Source organism: Protopterus annectens, chromosome 11.part0, assembly GCF_019279795.1.
Source record: "Protopterus annectens isolate FY-2018-M chromosome 11.part0, PAN1.0, whole genome shotgun sequence".
Lineage (NCBI taxonomy): Eukaryota > Metazoa > Chordata > Ceratodontiformes > Protopteridae > Protopterus > Protopterus annectens.
Window position 1 is genome coordinate 1,300,475,553 of NC_056745.1, and position 13,447 is coordinate 1,300,488,999.

Here is a 13,447-nt window from a genome sequence, read left to right on the forward strand (position 1 = left end):
GGTGCTCTCCGCAGCTCTGAACCATGTTTCTGAGACTGCACAAATGTCAGCACCTTCCAGCATTAAAATGCTTGCAAGGAGTGCAGTTTCATGTTTAGACTCCTAGCATTTAGCAACATGACCTTTAATTTGCATTTTGATGAAATTTTCATGTTGGTAGTTTTGACCTCATGGCATTGCCTAAAAAAGGCACTATGGGGGAGGCAACAGCCTTTGCCAGAAGCCTGAAGCCCAAGGGAGACCGATGCAAGTCATCTCTGGCAAAGCATCGTGGTCTGTTGATAATGTCTTACCAGGCTGTCAGGTACTGGATCCCCTTGGAATGACCCCAGAAAACTAAGCCAATTGCTCAAGTCAATCATTTTAAGTTTGTATTGAAGCATCATTCTGGGTAACAGTAGAATGCTGCTTAAGGCTAGGGACACACCTGCCTGGGACACACATTCAGCGAGCTTGATCATCTCTCTTTTCATATAGTCCAGGGAGGTACATCTCAAGTCATTCATGGCAAAATGGACTATGACAGAGTCATAACAGTACTTGAGAGACTACAGTGCATGCATCATATGGCGGATTCTGGCAACTGACAAACCGCTAACCGTGACTTTCTCCTTATATCTCCTTATACAGTCTGGTGAGGAGCACATCTGTGTGCGTCTCAAAGGAGTCTCCTATGACTAATGTTGGGTTTATAGTTAGGCCATAGTAGCTGTGAGACAGGTGTGTTGACCATGTTGTGTGGTGGGCTGTAGATTTTGTGTGTGTTTTTGCCTCAGAGGTCTCTTTTGTTTGGCTATGTTTTTGTTGAGGACCTCCCCATACGTGGGTGTGTGGTGTGTAGGTGTGGGTGGCGCTTGTGTTGACAACCCTCTCAGTGCAAAATAAACTGGCTTGTGAAGGAGAGAGCATACACTATAGGTTCTTAATGCAACTGCATCTCTCACAAATTGTGTTCCTAGGTGGAAGTAGTAGAGGGTTGCCTGTGTACATGAGGCAGTTGCTACACTGTCTCAGGATGTCCATATCAACCAGACTGGCAGGAGAAACCGTAGAAAAGTATCCATCTATATTTGTCAGAATCTGAGGGAGAGATGCCAGACAGAGCTAAGGGGGTAAAGGGTGGAAGGTCTAAGATAAGTACAACTAGATGATCACACAAGTGCTACTAAGGAAAAATTTGCAGCTGGAATATCTCACAATGGGTTGAAAACAATGCAGCTGCAATGTGCGACATGGAAACAAGCCCAAACCAGCTCAAAAGTGGGGTTGAATTACCACAAAAAAATAGAAGATGCTAGTAAGACAGAAATCTAGCCAAGCTTGCTAGCCCCTGCTCTCTTTACTGATCAGCTTGTGCCAAACAAGGTCCAGGCAGCACTGCTACTCTCACTAGCAGAGAAGATAGCCCCCCTACCAACACAAGATGGCTGCCAGAAACAGTAATGAAATGCAGTAAAATGCAGTTAAACAGTAATGAATTCCAGTAAACAGCAATGAAATACAGTTAAACAGTAATGAAATTCAGTTAATCAGTAAATTGCTTTAAAATTGTGCAAATGAGATAAATTAGCTATACCGCACAAATAAAAATGATAGGCAAGTGCAAATGCAATAAAATAAGTGAAAATAAATGAAAAAGCACTTAGACTGGTCTTGGAGCCTCAGGAATTTTGTAAAACGTCCCAGAGATGATGCACCTCAGCAGAGCCTAGTTCAAATAAGCTCAAACGTGAGGCTTAAATAACACTAAAAAAGAAGTTTCTAGTAAGACAGAAATCTAGCCAATCCTGCTAGCCCCTGCTTTCTTTACCAATCAGCCTGTGCCTGACAAGGTCCAGGCAACCCTGCTACTCTCACTAGCAGAGACGATAGGCCCCTACTAACACAAGATGGCTGCCAGAAACACAGAAGGCGAAACCAAACAGCTCTGGATGCAGCAAACCTGTATCCAGACTAAGTTACTCAATTTAAGGGATAAAAACACAGTGAAACTCACAGAAAAGAATGGATTAACCACTTACAGACAGAAATAAAACTCACAGTATGAACAAATGCAGTTAAACAGTAATGACATGCAGTTAATCGGTAAAATGCTTTAAAACAGTGTAAATGTGATAAATTAGCTACAAGGCACAGATAAAAACGATAGGAAGTACAAATGCAATAAAATAGGTACAAATAAATGAAAAGCACTTAGATTGGTTTTGGAGCCTCAGGAATTTTGTAATACATCCCAGAGATGATGCACCTCAGTAGGGCAAGCAAAAATCCTAAATGTTCTGGACTTTGTTGCATACTAAGGAGCTTATGTTCCTTTGTCTATGGTCTTTCCTTTCTCTCGTCACCATTTTTTCTAACTTTCTCCAACTTACTCGTAGTTATGATGCAATATTTTATATGCTCTACTAATTATCCCTTTAACAGCAACTTCTGTTTTTGAATCCACTAAAACCTCTGCCAGAGCTAATTTTTTTATTTAGCAACCAACTCTATCACTGCCTATACAGTGTGCTAATTAAGTCCATGGCAGGAAAGGTAGTCTCTAACCTGCAATCCTAACTTTCACTTGACCTAATCCCACTCCAATGAAGCAGTATTAGAAATCAATGCAATGCTATTTGCAGTCAAGGAGGACTAACCAGCAAATCTTATAACTTTGTTACTCAGTGTGTTAGGAACTGCAACTATTTTAGTTTTTTGTTGCAGTTAATGACAAGGACATGAAATCTGGAGGAGTTTTTTTTTTTTTTTTTTTTTTTTGTCTTCAACATGGTTGGAGGAGTTCCATCTGACTTGCCTACAAGCTCTATCTTTATATGTATTTTCATAAGATTGCTTCCTCTGAGTAATGCTTAATCCAAAAACCAAAATTGTGGACTTGCAAAGAGTGCCCAAATGAAGGTCATGGTGTTTCGTGATTAAAGCGCTTGTTAGTTCACAAGTGGTTTGGTTTCTGACCTTCATTTGGGCACTCTTTGCAAGTCCACAATTTTGGTTTTTGGCATTTTTAGACTTGCATACATCCTTTATTGGTAATGCTTAATCCAAGTCGGTGTTGCAGAAGAGCCAGAAACTATGCTGACACACCGGGTGATGGCAGAAAAAGTTAATTCAGAACAGGACAACAATCTATTGGAGGACGAGCGCGCGTGCGCACACAAACACATCCACCCACACCCACCCCTCTGGCAATTTTTGAGGAACACCATTTCATCTACAGCATGCGTTTGGGAGGTAGGAGGAAACACAGCAGTACCCACTGAAAGCCCATGTGGATACAGGGGGAATACACATACTCCACAAAGAAGGCATCTCACACTACAACCAGATTGAACAACCAAATGCTGCAAGTCAGCAACATTAACTGCTGCTCTAATATGCTACTTTTTACTGTAATCAAACAAAAACATATTCTAATGTCTTTGGGAAAATTACCTAAACCCAAAGACTTGCAGCACATGGAGCTATTGCTTTACGTGAAACCTTAAATTTTATAACCATTAATAGCTATGCTTTTAAAATGCTTCAATAGTTAAAAGACTTTATTTTTTAATGAATGTCCATGTTTTCTTTACCCCCCCATCTATTTGCCCCACAGCTGACCATCAAATGCACAGCTTTACCATTTTTACCCTAAATGCCCATAGTTCTATCCACACAACAGGGACTACAACAGTAGCATGCTAGAGATCAGCACACCAGGGTTGACTGGCAGGGCTAATTATGGGTGGGTGAGTCGGGAACGTGTAGGCTTTTGTCATACAAGTATATCTATTTTGTGTGTTTGGTTTGTTTGTAAATAGGCCTGGAGTCCAAAAACATCCAGGCAAAATAAATTAAGCTGCGAGTATTGGAAGGCTGGATACACAACAACAAAAAATTCATTTTCACTAAGATACCAGTAAACCTTTACCAAGCAACAAACACAGATTTTAAGATGAAACAGAACTTTTCTGACAGCTAAGACATTGGCTCAGATACAAAAATTTGATTCAGACCACTACTCTAATATGCAGTCTTTGCTGCTAGCCAGCCATCTACTATAATTTACAAATTAACCTCTCACCTGCTCAATCTAAAATCCACTGCAGATCCACTGTGCATCACTTCGTACCCCTAGCACTGTGAGTTTACCATTTAGCTACCTCCTGGGCTGCCTTACTTCACTACTGGAAAGGTTCAAGTACTGCTCCAGCCAAATATCTTATCCATCACACCTTGGGCAAACTACCTTCCAGTCTAACAAACAGAAAAAGGAAATTAGTAAAGAAGCCAGCCATAGCAAATAATTCAAAATCAGAGCAAACACAATATCCTTCAAAGATTTAAACATGTAGCTTTGCTAACAGCATCCCATCAGTCTACGTATATTAAACCACTGACTGTTAGCTATGCATTATCCCTCAGATATCATTTACTTTTTGTGGTGGTCCCTTCTTAATCAGGCCACATTAATCCAGGTAGCTGACAGGCTTAGTATTCTTTCTTTTCTTTCTTAAATTACAAAAGTACCATCAAGGATAGAAGTTAAGTGAGCACTAGAGTGCTGCAAAGGTGCAACAGCAACCCAAGTATATTGGGGGGGTAAATAACACAAAGGAAGATGGCTTTAATTTTCACTTCACAAAATCAAACAAGCAACTCAAAATAACCGATTAAATTTAGTGTAACTGGCCTGACCCTCTGGTGACATCTGACAACTCCAGAATGAAATCTCAACAGCTGCAATTCACTGCAACATCATGTTTTAACAAAATCATTAATTTTAATGAGACCGTAATTGTTGGTTTAAACTGTCAGATAGTGAAGTATAAAATTTGTTTTAAAAGTTTGCATTCTGGACTGTTCTCTTCAGCAACATATTCTCAGCTACTACTGGACCAAAAATGCTTAGCAAGAACAAAGTTAAAAAGCTGCTGATCTCAAGTGGGCTGTGATGCTGAGATTATTAAAAGATTTAGGTTTAAATGCACCCAAGGCATTTGAAAATGTCAGCGTCTGTAGTGTACACTGCTGAAGGATACAAACACTGACAAGGCTTTTATTGCATGCTGGCCCTAACAGAAGTGCAGGTGCAGAGCCTGCATTTTTTTTTAAATAAAAAAAAAAATCATTATTTTTAATTGCATGGTGCTTCAGTTTCATATACACCATCTAGGAACATCTAAGGACACAGAAGTAAATCTGCTATGAATTATTTTCAGCATTTACTTACAAGGCATATTAGAGTACTATGAGGTTAAAAGTTTATTTTACTTACTAGGGACTATCGTACTATCTGGGGTATGCCCAGGACAGTTTTAATGGGGCTCCTATATTCCTATTCTCACGTAACACTCGTAGCATTTCACCAACTGCTGCTGATATGCAATAGCCAACAGCATGTTTAAATTTGTCTTCTGTCAAATGCAAATTAAAAAGAAGTTATGTACTCACCATAACGTTACATCTGAGTAGGTAACTTCATTTGTCTGCAACCTGTGGGTATCGGATCCGAGCTGGCAGCTTTCCTAGCTAAAAGATCCGAGCTCCAAGCTCCTCCCCCTTACCCATAATACCCTGCCATCTCCCTCTAACCCTCAGATCGAGTTTGCCATAAAGCAACAGGAAAGTTACTAAACCCAGTAAGGGATTACCATACATTCCACCTGATGTCATCTTGAAAAGATATATCCTGATCCTTTGGAAACGAACTAAGGGTCCGGGGGATGGAGGGAGGGTAGGTTGCAGACAAATGAAGTTACCTACTCAGATGGAACGTTATGGTGAGTACATAACGTCTTCATCTGAAGTAGTTAACTTCATTTGATCAGCAACCTGTGGAACAGAGTCCCCAGCTACCAAGAACTTGGGAGGCCTTTATGGAAGGATATTCCGGAGCACTGCAGAGCCAAAAGATGCACGTCCTCTGGATATTAAATCCAGTTTATAGTGTGTAATAAAGGTATGAGAGGAAGCCCAAGTAACTGCTGAGCAAATGTCATCCAAGGAAACCCTTGACCAGAAAGCAGCAGAGGTAGCCATAGATCGTGTAGAATGGGCTCGCACTCTCTGGGGCTCAGGACGACCAGAACTTTTGTATGCAAGGAGGATGCATTGGGAAATCCATCTAGCTAAGGTTACTTTAGTGACTGGTTTGCCAGACAGGATTTAGCAAAAGAAACAAAAAGTTGATCTGATTTTCGAAGATCTGCTGTTCTATTTAAGTAAAAAAGTAACCGTCTGTGAACATCCAGACAATAAAGTTGATATTCTCCTCTGTTTTGGTAATTAGGAAAGAAAACAGGTAGATTGATGGATTGGTTGATATTGGCTTCTGAAGCCACTTTAGGCAGAAAGGAGGGATTAGTCCTGAGAGACCCTGTCTTTATGAAAGATGATGTATGGAGGCTTACTGCAAAGAGCGTGAAGCTCCGATATCCTCCTAGAAGAAGTAATGGCAATCAAGAAGACTGTCTTCCAAGATGCATATTTTAAGTCGACTGAAGCCGCGGGTTCAAAGGGTGGCCCAGTCAGAGCTTGAAGAACTAGGGTAAGATCCCATGGAGGCACTGCATCTTTAATAGGGGGTCTTAACAAAAAAGTTCCTTTCATGAATGTTTTGCAAATCTTGGAGGATGCTAGGGAGCCTGAACTGTTTCCAACGTGGTAGTGGGAAATAGCTGCCAACTGAACTTTAATAGTAGAAGCACTAGCCCCTTGATGAAAAGTCTGGGAAAGAAAGTCTAAAACTGCTGGGGTAGGAGCCGTGAAGGGGCCCAAGTTCCTATGCTCCGCCCAGACAGAGAAACATTTCCATTTACTCTTGTAGATTTTTCTAGTAGACTGTTTATGGACGGCCACCAGAATGGCCTTAACTGAGGAAGATATACCAGGAGTCCTAGCCATTAAGGGAACTGGATCAACTAAGCTGAGAGCTTGAGGTAGTCCAGGTCGGGGGTCTTCAATCCTAATAGATGAGTGATCAGATCCGGGATGGGATCTAAAATCCAGGGAGGATGTACTAGATGAGACCGTAGGTAAGGGAACCAGGTTTGGCGAGGCCAGAATGGGGCTATGAGGATAACTCTGCTCCCCAACAGACGAGCTTTCTGCAAGAATTTTGTCATCAATGGAAGAGGAGGATAAGCATACAGAAGACTGGATGGCCAAGCATGAACCAGAGCGTCTCTGGGGGGTTCCCCTGGTGGGGAAATTAGAGCGAAGAACTCGCTGCACTTTGTGTTCGAAGGCGAGGCAAAGAGATCGCAGCAAGGTTGACCCCATTCGAGGGAGATTTGTTTCGCTACTGCTGGGTTCAGAGACCACTCGTAAGGTGAGAGGATCGTTAGACTCAACTTGTCCGCTAGGATGTTTGACCGACCAGGAATGTGCGTTGCTATGAGAAAGCGGTTGGTGGATATCGCTCATTCCCACACTCTCATTGCCTCTCTGCAAAGTGGGTAAGATCTGGCTCCCCCCTGTTTGTTTATGTACCAGTCTACTGACATGTTGTCTGTTTTAATTGCAATAGTTCCTGGAGGAAGGGGATGGAGAGCCTGCAACACTAGAAGCACCGCCTTCATCTCCAGGACACTGATATGCAGTGAGGTCTCTGTGTGAGTCCACGTGCCTTGGATGTATCTGCCCATGCAATGCCCCCCCTCCACCCGAGGAGAGATGCGTCCGTGGTCACAGTGACTTGGGGAGGGGGTATAACGAAGGGGTGCCTTTCCCGGAGATCTCTGGAGTAGAGCCACCAAAGAAGCGACTCCCTGCAAATCCTGCTGAGGGGAATAGGTGTAGACAGTGGGTGAAATAGAATGGACCATTGAACTTGCAATGTCCATTGAAGGATTCTCATCTGCAGACGAGCGAAGGGTGACAGATTGATGGCCACTGCCATAGATCCCAGGGCCCTCAGGACTAGTTCCGCTGGGGGGGGGGGTGATGATGATTGTAAAAGATCTAGAATGTGAAGGCTGAGATTGCGAAGTCTGTCCGCTGTCAGGAAAGACTCTGGATTGTATAGTGTCTATCCTGGCCCCTATGAACTCCAAAATTTGAGTGGGTTGAAGGGAGGATTTCTTGTGGTTGATCGTGATCCCTACATGGCAGGCTAGATGTAAGAAATAGTCCTTGCCTGAGCAGAGTTGATGCCTGGTGGGGGCGGTTAGGAGCAAGTCGTCCAGGTATGGAAAGACCCGTATTCCCTGAAGCCTCAGGTGGGCCCCTACAACTGCCATGACCTTGGTGAACACCCTGGGGGCTGTGGTGAGACCGAAGTGTAGGACACCCTGAACTGATAATGGCTGGCTCCTAGCCGAAAGCGGAGGAACCTCCTGGATCGTCTGTCCATAAGAATGTGGTAGTACGCATCCCTGAGGTCTATTGAGCACATCCAGTCGTTCTCCTGCAAAAGTGGGAGAATGGATTGAAGTGTGACCATCCAGAATTTTGTTTTGGCGACCGACAGGTTCAGTGTGGATAGGTCGAGAATGGGTCTTAAGTCCCCCGTCTTTTTTGGCACCAAAAAGAGCCTGGAGTAAAAGCCTGATCCGGATTGCCCTAGGGGGAACGCGCTGGATGGCTCTTTCTTAGCAGCCCTCGAATTTTGGATGCTGCTGCCTCCCTCTGATCGGGTGGAACATCGGGAGTCCCCTTGACCAGGGAGGATAAGTTAGGAAAGGGATAGAATAGCCTCTGGATATGATCCAGAGCACCAAGCGATCTGTTGTAATGGACTCCCAATTTGCTAGGTGCTCCGAGAAGCGCCCCCCGACTGCCTCCAGAGAGGAGCAGTTGGGCAACCCCTCAGGGCTGCTGCGCGGGTCGATCCGAAAAAGGTTCTCTCGACCCTAAGTTCTTCAGCCCCCCTCTGCCTCTGGCCCGGTGTCCACCCTGTCCTCCTCTGCCTCTGAAGGACGAGGGATCCAGAGCTGAACGGGATTGTTGAGCTTTCCGGAACCACATCTTCTTTTGTCCTCTTTGGTTCCTGGAGTAGGACATCTGAGGAGCCGAGAAGCAGATCCCAACGGCAGACAACGTCTTCCCATCTTTCTCGCTCTGGAGAAGCGTGTCTTGGACGGTTTTGCCGAAAAGCGTAGAACTGTCAAAAGGGCATTCACGAAGGATGCCTTGAAGGGTTCCGCAAAATCGCAGAGATGGAGCCAGGCCTGTCTACATAAGATGACGCCTGTTCCGCTAGCTCTAGCCGCTCCCTCCGTAGCATGGGAGAGAAGCCACATAGATGTGTTGGTGATTGACTTGAGAGTAGCCATTCGAGCCGAGAAGGTCCATTTGTCCTTGGCCGACATGGACTCTGGGAGTGACCCAGCGTACTCCTTAATCAGGTCCCGCTGGAGCTGAATCACATGTGCCATATAATTCAGTGACCTTACAGACAAGGTCGCTGAAGCGACCATCCGCTTTCCAAGGCGGTCCATCATCAGAGACTCCTTGTCTGGAGGATGCACCGAGGAACTCTCCTGTGCTAATTCCTTTTTAGTGGCAGTCACCACCATGGCATCCACTGGGGCACCCTTGCTCCAAACTGTCTTGTCGGTGGGAGGGCTGAGGATCCTGTCAGGTCTCTTGGGTATTGGCTCGACAGTGTCCGGCTCCTTCCATGCCCTCGTAGTTATGAGGTCCACCAGGGGGTCGGCGGGAGGGGACACCCAAGAGGTAGATGGGCCTGCGTCAAACGCCTCCAGAAAAACAGACTCATTCGAGGAAGGTTTCTGGGCAGACCACCCCCCTCTAATGCGCAACATTTCCATAATATCTCCAAAGGAGACGTCTTCGGGGGGTGACCTTGGGGAACCTTCCCCTTCCTCTAAGTCCGTGTCCTCCGTGAGGGACTCAGGGGAATCCAACTAATTCCTCTTGCACTTTCGTTTGTGAGGGACCTCCTCGGGGGGCTGTCCGAAGAGGCCTCACCAACAATGTCCTGTTCCTCTACGGGAACAATCTGGGATGTAGGCGCAGGCTGTCCCTGGGGCCGGATGATGGAAGACAGGCCCGTCTGGGTGGGAATGGCGGGTGGATCCATAGCAAGAGCCTGGGGCCTCGAATCCCTCGAAAAGACCCTCTCCACGACGTTGAATGCCGAGGGAGAACTGCTTTCCCTAGGATCCAAAAGCAATCCCCTTGGATCCGAAGTGCGGACCAGCGCCGGAGGTGACCCGATCAGATCCGAAAGGGTAGTGTGCTCCGACCTTAACGGAGCCGAAGGCCCACTAACCCCTCCGGATCAGACGCTCAACTCACGGCCCCGAGAGCTCAGAAACGACAGACTCGAGGGTACAGTCAACGCAGAAGAAGGAAACACTGTCGGCGCCGACACCACCCCGGTTCTGAAGCTAGTCGGATCAGACAGCTCCGAAGCCACAAGAGCACTCCCATCTGCAGCTGGGCCTGGAGAAATCGACGCATCATCCGGTCCATGTCTGCGTTGGATAAACTCCTCGTCCATCTAGAGGAGGCCACCGAGGACGGCCGGGAAGGCCGCCTAGATGACCTCGAAGGTGTCCGGGTCTCCTCCTCTGGCTCCGGGGAGAAACGTGGAGAATGGAGCCGAGAGGGGGAAGGCCTGGAGACCTTAAGGGGAGAGGCAAGCTGTTTGGACGGCGGTGCCGAAGGGGTCAAGTCTGACCGCCTCTTGTGGCTGCGGTGCCTCTCTTTCTCTCTCTCTCCCTATCTTTTTTGTCCTCCTTTTTGTCGTCCCTTTCCTCCTGGGCCGAGGGAGGTTGAGTCCCAGCCAGGGGATCGGGAGCGGCAGGTGCGGCAGCTGCAGCTGACGCCACACAGGAGGAAGAGGAGGACGAAGAGGAATCAGGGGGCAAAAGGCCCACAAGTATAATTTTCTTCTTCCTATCCTTCAAAGCCCTGGGGGTGAAGGCTGCACAAATAGTGCAGCCCGAAGAGAGGTGATCAACACCCAGGCATAACACACAGGGAGTGTAGCCATCCGCTGGGGACAGCTTATGGCCACACTCGGTACATTTAGAGAAAATAGCTTTAGGGCCTTCAGACATGACTTAGAAAAGGAAAAACAGGCCCACATGCACACACCTTCACACATGCAGAGGGGGGAAGGGAATAAATTTAACTTAACCAAAAAAGTTTAAAACTACCCAGAAAAAATAAGGAAGTTAAGAGGGAGTTCACACACACAAAGACAGAGAAAGTTCGACAGAACAATTAACTGTTTTGAACCTAACTCACAGTACCACGCTCGGAGCTCGTTCGGAGAAGCTTACAGAAGCCGCGGCAAACGAGATCCGAGGGTTAGAGGGAGATGGCAGGGTATTATGGGTAAGGGGGAGGAGCTTGGAGCTCAGATCTTTTAGCTAGGAAAGCTGCCGGCTCGGATCCGAATCGGATCAGATACCCACAGGTTGCTGATCAAATGAAGTTAACTACTTCAGATCAGCAGTTTAATTCCTTTGCAAGTAACACAGTAACTAAATACTTTTATGGATGTAGCCAGGTAATCATCATGGCATATACTTTGTCATATTTATTTAAAAAAAAAAATAAAGTTTGAATTGAAAAAGAAAAGTAAACGCAAGCAATAAATTAGACTGGTTTCTTCAAAACCCCTACTTGGCTAATGAAATTTTTGTTTAAGCCTGTCAACCGACCTAAACACCTATAAAGTTCATAGGTAGGTACTAGGCTATTGGCCTTAGGGCCTATATAAGCCTAGCCAAAAAGGTACCCCGGCTTTCGCCACCCAAGAAAATTATTTTCCTGCTTCCCTGTCGAGCAGACCCACAGAAGTGATCTGCGGGGTGAATTTCCCATCTCCCATCCAATCATCAAGACTTTTCTTGAAGAGTGCTAATGAGGAGCTTTGTTTGATATAGATAGGTAGTTTGTTCCAGAGTATAGGAAGTCTCTGGGACAAGAATCTATCCCTTCAGCATGTTCCATTTATTGTGGTGACAAGGTTTAGGTCCCTAGAGCGTGTAGCTCAGAGGGATTGGGATTTCTTTAAGTGGAGCATGTCCAACAGCTCTGGTTTTGACATAGCTTTGTATGTTAGGCAGAGATCGCCTCTGTGTAGGTGATATGCGACGGAGTAAAGCTGGAGTTTTTTTGAGACTGTCTGCGTAGGGCATCTGTTTGAGGTCGGTAATCCTCTGTGAGGTATTTCTGCTACATTATGTTACAAGCAAAAAGCATACCCTCTTACCAGTATATTCAAATTAAGGACAGGACTTGAAACATATGTATCACTTGTCATTATTCGGGCCTTACCAAAGCAGCATCATGCTACTGCCTGATGTACTAAGGTCCAGGTGTAGAAGAGAGTCTATATCATTCAGGGAATAAAGGAAAAGCTAACAGAATATAGACAAGTGCTTAATGCATACCTGCCCTTTACAATTTATAGGCAGTTTAGACGGCTGTCTGTTATAAAATATACAATACAGATATGACCTCATGGAACTAAAGTGGTAAAGTACAAAAATGCAGATGACAGGGTCAGTCTGCTGCAGCAAAAAATATAAGGGCATAGACTACTTTACAATATGAGTTTATTTCTATTATTACCAGAAAATTTCCAAACCAGAATTTTGTGAGAGACCACAGAAGGCTACGAGCCTGGCAATGAACTTCATCCTGCAAGCTATGGGCTTAATCTTTTAGTCTCCACTTTAAACATTCTACAACCCTGAGCAAGTGAATAAAGTCTAGGATGCACAGCAAGACAGCTCATTTAGACCAGAGTCTTTGAGCAGGGAGCATGGCACAAAGTTCTGGAAAAGTACAGTTGTGTACACTTACCATAAATGTAGATGTTCGAGAGTAATCACTGTTGCAGTCATTACATTTGGGTAATCCTGCTGGCAGGTTGCCCTCAGTCGGCCTGAATTCCACAGTCCTGGGTCGGCTGCTGTCGCCCCTTCCCTGACATATATATATATGTGGGTAACCTGGACTGCAACAGTGAATACACTCGAACATCTACTCATTACATTTGGGTAGAGTCTCAAAGCTATGGATGGGAGGCTGGAGCTAAACAGCATTAGGAGCGGCTATGGGGCCCTGCAGAACTGCAGTGGCAAAGCCTGCCCTGGATTTAGAGTAGAGTGGCAGATGGTGCTTTGTAAAGGTGTGCACTGAACTCCAAGTAGCAGCCTCTAAAATGTCCTTAGTTGGTACTCCCCTGAGAAAGGCTGAAGTGGCTACAGCTCTGGTTGAATGTGGCCTAATGCCCTTAGGCACTGGCTTGCCATGGTGTAAGTAGCAGAAACGAATGCAGTGGCCTATCCACTTTGAAATAATCTGCTTTGATATAGCCTTTCCTTGTGATCCTGCAGCATATGCCACTAGTAATTGCTCTTTCTGAAAAGTTTGGTTCTGTCCAAGTAGAATCTGAGCTGTCTGTGTACATCCAAAGAATGCAGAATTCTCTCCCCCTTGTTCTGTGGATTTGGATAAAAAGTTGTCAGGTGAA

The 13,447-nt window shown here is 45.4% G+C and overlaps 1 protein-coding gene across 1 annotated transcript in view; it reads right to left on the reverse strand.

Annotated features, from left to right (window-relative positions):
- The window catches only part of SND1 (staphylococcal nuclease and tudor domain containing 1), a gene marked incomplete in the record, with an annotated part of 3,811,866 nt that overhangs the window by 1,923,808 nt on the left and 1,874,611 nt on the right, over window positions 1-13,447 (reverse strand).